Source organism: Vicugna pacos, unplaced genomic scaffold, assembly GCF_048564905.1.
Source record: "Vicugna pacos unplaced genomic scaffold, VicPac4 scaffold_19, whole genome shotgun sequence".
Lineage (NCBI taxonomy): Eukaryota > Metazoa > Chordata > Mammalia > Artiodactyla > Camelidae > Vicugna > Vicugna pacos.
The window spans coordinates 73410775-73416774 of record NW_027328740.1 but is presented as its reverse complement, the minus strand read 5'-3'; positions in this window follow the sequence as shown (position 1 = coordinate 73416774).

Sequence of the window (6000 nt, the reverse complement as noted above, 5' to 3'; positions counted from 1 at the left end):
TGGAGCTATCTCGGACTGCCATGGAGTCAGTTCTAAGAAAAGTTAGGCAGGGCAGTTAGTTCTTAAGCCAAAATCACTCATCAGAGGAGTCCTGCATCTCCCAGGAACATGCCTGGAGAAACAGCCTGAGGGAAGCCAGTGGGCAGAAGCAGTAATGTGAATTTTAAAGCAGTATGCCTCCATAGAAAGTATATTGTTTGTAAGTTGTCTTCAGAGGTTTTGCAGTTGGTTTAAATATTTGCTTGGTGATGGCATCTTGATTGATTGAAGGAGGCAACCCTCACTAGGGGCATTGTGTGCTTTCTGTCTGAGAGTTCCTTTACTGGCAGCAGAGTGTTCGTAGGCAGAGTTAGAAAGTTACCTGGTCTGAGAAGCCGAATTTGCCCGCAGCTGGGAATTGGCAGAAGAGTCTGTTATGGAAGGAAAGCTTTAGGATTATCTGGTAGCAGAGTTCTGGGATCCAAACCCTGGGAAACCTCAGCTTTTGTAGAGTATGTTCTGTAACAGTAGGCTATAGGATAATTTTTACACTTGTTATAGGATGTAGAGTTGGGGAAAGGCTTAAAAGTGAAAGAACCTTAAAAGAGAATCTCCGAATATTTTAAAGAAGACAGTTCTCAGAATGAGAGCTTTTCTGGAAAAGACTAGCTCTTCACTTCACAGGGGAAGCAGGGAGCAGGTGTAACTGCACTTACGGTAACTTAAAAGGTAAACCTTACCCTCCCACTTAGCTGTTTCCTGGTGTAGGTTCATCTCCCACATCTGTAGTTTTAGACCTGATGTGTCATTTTCTGGTACTCCATTCTGCTTCTTAGTGAGAGACTGACCCAAAGTCACATAGCAATTGAAAAATTGCGCAAAGGTCTTTATTGTTAAAAATGTAGGCCTGTGGCAGGGTGCTGCATTTGCAATTGACTTTCAGTACAGAGAACACTGAAAAGAATGCAGTGTTATTTCTTTTTTTATTCCTTTAAGCCTTTGAATAGAAGGTTTTCTTTGCAGAGTTTCTGGAGTACATCAGAACAAGCAGGAACTAAAATAGCTTTAAGAAATCTCCAGTATAGACGTTGCTTATAGTGTGGTATCTGTCTTATGTTAATTCTTTAAAGCAGGAAGTTGTAACTCTCAATTTCTTAAGCAAATATAAACATTCTTGACTCTTATTGACATTCTTTGTGGGGTGAAGCTGCTTTTGCTTCCATTCTGAGCATTGAAAGGCCTTCTATGATACTTCTACCAGTCCTCAGTATTTTATTTTCCCTCTGTTGTGAACTTGTTTTTAAATTTGAAGCAGATATAAATATCATTAACTTGCTACATATGTAGATATTCAGTGTTACATAGTCAGAAAGTTTGTGTACATCACACGTATCTACATAATTCCCCCCTTTCCAACTGTGTTCCTGATGAAAGGATGGTGGGAAATGGCATTATGGGCATATGTCTTACAGTACACAGTGTTTCCCCTGTTCCCTCTACCATATCTGGATGTTCTTTCATCTTTCAGCTTCTAGACTTACTTGCTCTTTTTCTTCAGCCAGGTGTATCTCATCCCCCTGCGCACACACACATGTACACACACACACACATTCTACCGTAGGGAGTAGCGTGCACCATCCAATTCTCCCACTCCAGCTCTGGACCCACCCACTGGAGGCAGTGTCTTGCACGAATTCATTTGTAAGTTGCTTTTTAAAACTCGAGTGGTCAGGAATTAGGACTGATATCCACACCTACTAGGCAGGCCCTCAAGGACAACTTCTATGGTTAATGCCAGGTTATCTTAATGTTTGACTACCTGGGTTTCATGTCTTCCTGTGCCACCTGTGTGACCCATGATTCCCACATTTCTGTCTCCTGCTAGAATTTTTCTCTCCAACTCTGGACTCTTACAATCTTCTACTGATTTGACACCTTCAATTGAAACTCTGATATCTTAAAAGCAACATGTGTAAAAACTGAGCCCTTTGTTCTCCTACCCCCCAAACTGGTTCTTCCTGCAACCTCCCCCATTCAGTTAGTGGAAACTTAATCCATCCAGCTGCTTGGGTTAAAAAGCTTAGAGTTACTCTGACTTTCACTGACATACCACATGAATTCTGTCAATAGATCTGGTTTAACACTGCCTTTAAACCATATCCAGAACCCAGCCACTTCTCACCATGGCTCCTGCCTCGACTGCTGCTTCCCTGCCCTGAGCCACTGTCCTCTCCTCCTGCACAGCCCTTTTCAGAGGCTTCCCACCTTTCATCTCTGACCCGCTTTGACTATTCTCACCCGGCAGTCAAGTGAGCCTCGAAAACCTAAGTTAGATAGTGTCGTCCTTCTGCAGTGACTCCCCATTTCACTCTGGGTAAAAGCCACAGTCCTTACAACGTCCTCCAAGGCCATGAAGGACCTGCACTGACCCTTCTCCGCAGCTCCAGCCGTGTCCCCATTCTGGAACATGTGAGGTGTGCGCTGCCCTTGGTGATGGTTATTCCGTGCACCTGGGACTTCTTACCTCCAAGTCTTAGTTCTAACCTCAGTCCTCAGTGTGGCCTGCTCTGGTATTTAATACAACATCACCCTCATCCCATACCCTCAACTCTCTTTACCTTGCCCTTTTTTGATTTTTCCATGGTTCCTCTTTCCTAACATGCCACCTCCTCTGCTGCTCTGTTGTGTGAATTGTCATCTCCACCCCCATCCCAGCTAGACTCCAACCAAGCTCCGTGAGGACAGGAATTTTGTTTTGTTTATTGATCTATTCCAAGTGCCTAGACTAGTCCTGGGTACATAGTAGGCAGTCAAAAATTATTTGCTGAATAAATTTAAAGACTATTTTAAAAATGAATCATCCTTTCAGGAACGGGTGAGGATCGGAAGCTGCATGAAGGAAAATGGTGCAGTAAATATTGATATTTGCCTGTTGTTCTTTGTGTGATATATATATGTGTTTTAGTCTTAATTTGGTATCCCAGTTTCTTAATTTAATAGCTGTATTAAGGTGTAATTTACAGGCCATAAAATTCACACATTATAATTGTACAAGTCAGCCATTTTATCTATTTCTAGATTTGTGCAACTTTGTCCTCATAAAGTCCCCTTGTGTCCGTCCATATGCAGTTTGCCCTCCCCTCAGTGGCACCCTGATTTTATTTCTTTTTTTTTTTTTTGGCAATCACATCTCAAACGGATAATTTACACAGCAGTACTAATATAGCTTTGCACTTTTTGAAATGACACACTTAAATATGAAATTAGCGGTCATTGCTGAATGTAGGTAGCAGTATCCGACATTGGTGAAAAGAATGGACTTGAGTGTCAGACTGGCTGCAGTCTTACCCAGCTCCACCATTTACCAAGTTACCCAAATTATTTTCTGCCTCAAGCTCTTTATCTGTTATATGGGGGTAATAATAGCAGCTTACAGAGTTGTTGTGAGGATTAAGCAAACAGGGAAAAAAAATTTAGTATAGTGGCCTGCTTATGTTATTACCTAAGAAATGGGCTTATGTTATTACCTAAGAAATAGCCTTGCAGGTAAAGGGCAAAATTCAAATCAGTTTCTAAAGTATATGTAAAATATAATCCAGTTCCTGCCTGGTTTGTAAACACGTATGCCTACTGAAGAATTTAAAAGCAGGCTAATTTCCAACAGAAAAGATCATTTCTCAGCATTTCTTTCAAAGATAGCTGCAAAATCACTTTTACTAAATGTTCCATGCCCAACTCTTACAGAAATTTGACACCACGGACGTAATTATCTACATTTTTGTTAAAATGATTCTGACCATCAGGAAGTGTTCTCAATTATATTTTAGCCTTTATGTTGAGAAATACTGTGAGACTTCTTCTAAATTAATGGGTGGGGGCATTCATTGTAGCTCTTGTAGCCTGATAAGCCTGCACTAAATTATCTTTTTTTAACTTTTAATTAAAGTAATAAATTAATTTTTTGCTGGGGGGTGGTAATTAGGTTTTTATTTATTTATTTTATTTTTAGAAGAAGTACTGGGAATTGAACCCAGGCCCTTGGGCATGCTAAGAACATGATCGTCCACTTGAGCTATACCCTCCCCCCTAAATTATCTTAAATAAGGTCTTTTTCTCTGTTTTGTTAATTTATGTACAGATGCGCAAAGCAGGGTCATCAGAAGCCTCTCAATCACGAAGATGATAATAGTGAAAAACATTGCGCAGTGACAGTGAATCCTTGGCATATGAAGAAAGATTGTAAAGTCCTGAATGAATTAAGAAGGTATTGTTACATTAACATACGTGTAAGCATGGCTCTCTTACCTTTATTTTTCACTTTATAATGAAGATAATCCCCAACCGTCACGGTTGCTTTGTTTGATAGAGGCCATATCTAAACCCTTTTCTGCAAGTTTTTTAAATAAGAAAGAGCAGCTAATTTATCAGAAGTGTGAATGGTGTAATCTGGTCTGTCTAGTATGGTAGCCACGAGCCACATGTGGCTATTGTGAATTGAGATGTTCTATAAGTGGAAAATACATAATAGATTTTCAAGACTTTGTACAACAAAAATAATGTAAAATATTATTAATAAGTTTTAAAAGTGTCAATCACACTTTTGAAATGATAGTGTATTGGATATTTTGGGATAAATGTAATTATTACTGGAATTAATTTCACTTATTGCTTTTTATTTTCTAAATGGAATTACTGGAAAATTGTGACTTGCACTATGTTTCTATTGAGAGTGCTGGCTTCTAACTTATTGCAAATAATATGAAAAGAAAACTTTGATTAAAAATTTTGTAATTGAGTCGTTGATTTACATCATATTAGTTTCAGGTGTACAAAATAGAGGCTCAACGTTTTCATAGATTATATTCCATTTAAAGTCACCATAAAATAATGGCTATATTTCCCTGTGCTGTATGATACAGCCCTGTAACCTATCCATTTTATACGTAGTACTTTTTACCTCTCAATCCCCTAACCCCTCCCTGCCTCCCCTCTTCTCCTTCTCCCCATTGGTAACCACAAGTCTGTTCTGTGTACCTGTGAGTCTATTTCTGTTTTATTATAGTCATTAATTTGTTTTATTTTTTAGATATACATATAAGTTAATACATAGAATATTTGTTTATCTTTCTCTGACTTATTTCACTTAGCATAATACCCTGTAGGTCCATCCATGTTATTGAAAATGGCATTATTTTATTTTTTAATGGCTGAACAGTATTCCATTTGTGTGTGTGTTCATGGTATGTATATATGTGTGTGTATATATATGTATACATGTATATATACATATATATATATATATATAATATACCACAACTTCTTTATCCAGTCATCTGTCAGTGAACATTTGGGTTGTTTCAGTGTCTTGGCTATTTTAAATAGTGCTGCTGTGAACATTGGGGTGCATGTGTCTTTTTGAATTAAATTTTTCTCCAAACATATACCCATGAATGGGATTGCTGGATCACACGGAAGTCTATTTTCATTTTTTTATGGAACCTCTCTTCTGTCCTCCATAGAGGCTGCACCAATTTACATTCCCACCAATCGAGTAGGAGGGTTCCTTTTTCCTTAAAAGGTAAAAAATTCTCTACATTTACCTACCTTCCTTTCAGTTTAGGACACAGTTTGGCAAAAACCAGATAGAATTTAATAGGAGTAAATACAGTATTTATTTTGAATGTCCATGCATTATGGATAGATATGTTATTGATGAGTTGGTTCCCTATTTTTGTAGGTGCAGATGTTTTTATAGCTTCACAGACATTTCAGTCTTGCAGAGAGGAAAATTTCTTTTTATTTTGCTGAACTTGTCCGGGTGTCTTTATCGGACTTGGTCCAGGCCTGCAGAGGTGAATACACATCCAAACCTGAACCATTTGAATGTCTGCATGATATTAAGAGTCTAGAATATCAGATCTGGACTGTAACTCTGGTAAATGACATCAGTGACTGGACTCAAGAAAACTCCATTTGAGGACAAAACCTTTCATAAGCCAAAAAGGCTTTGAAATTGTGGCA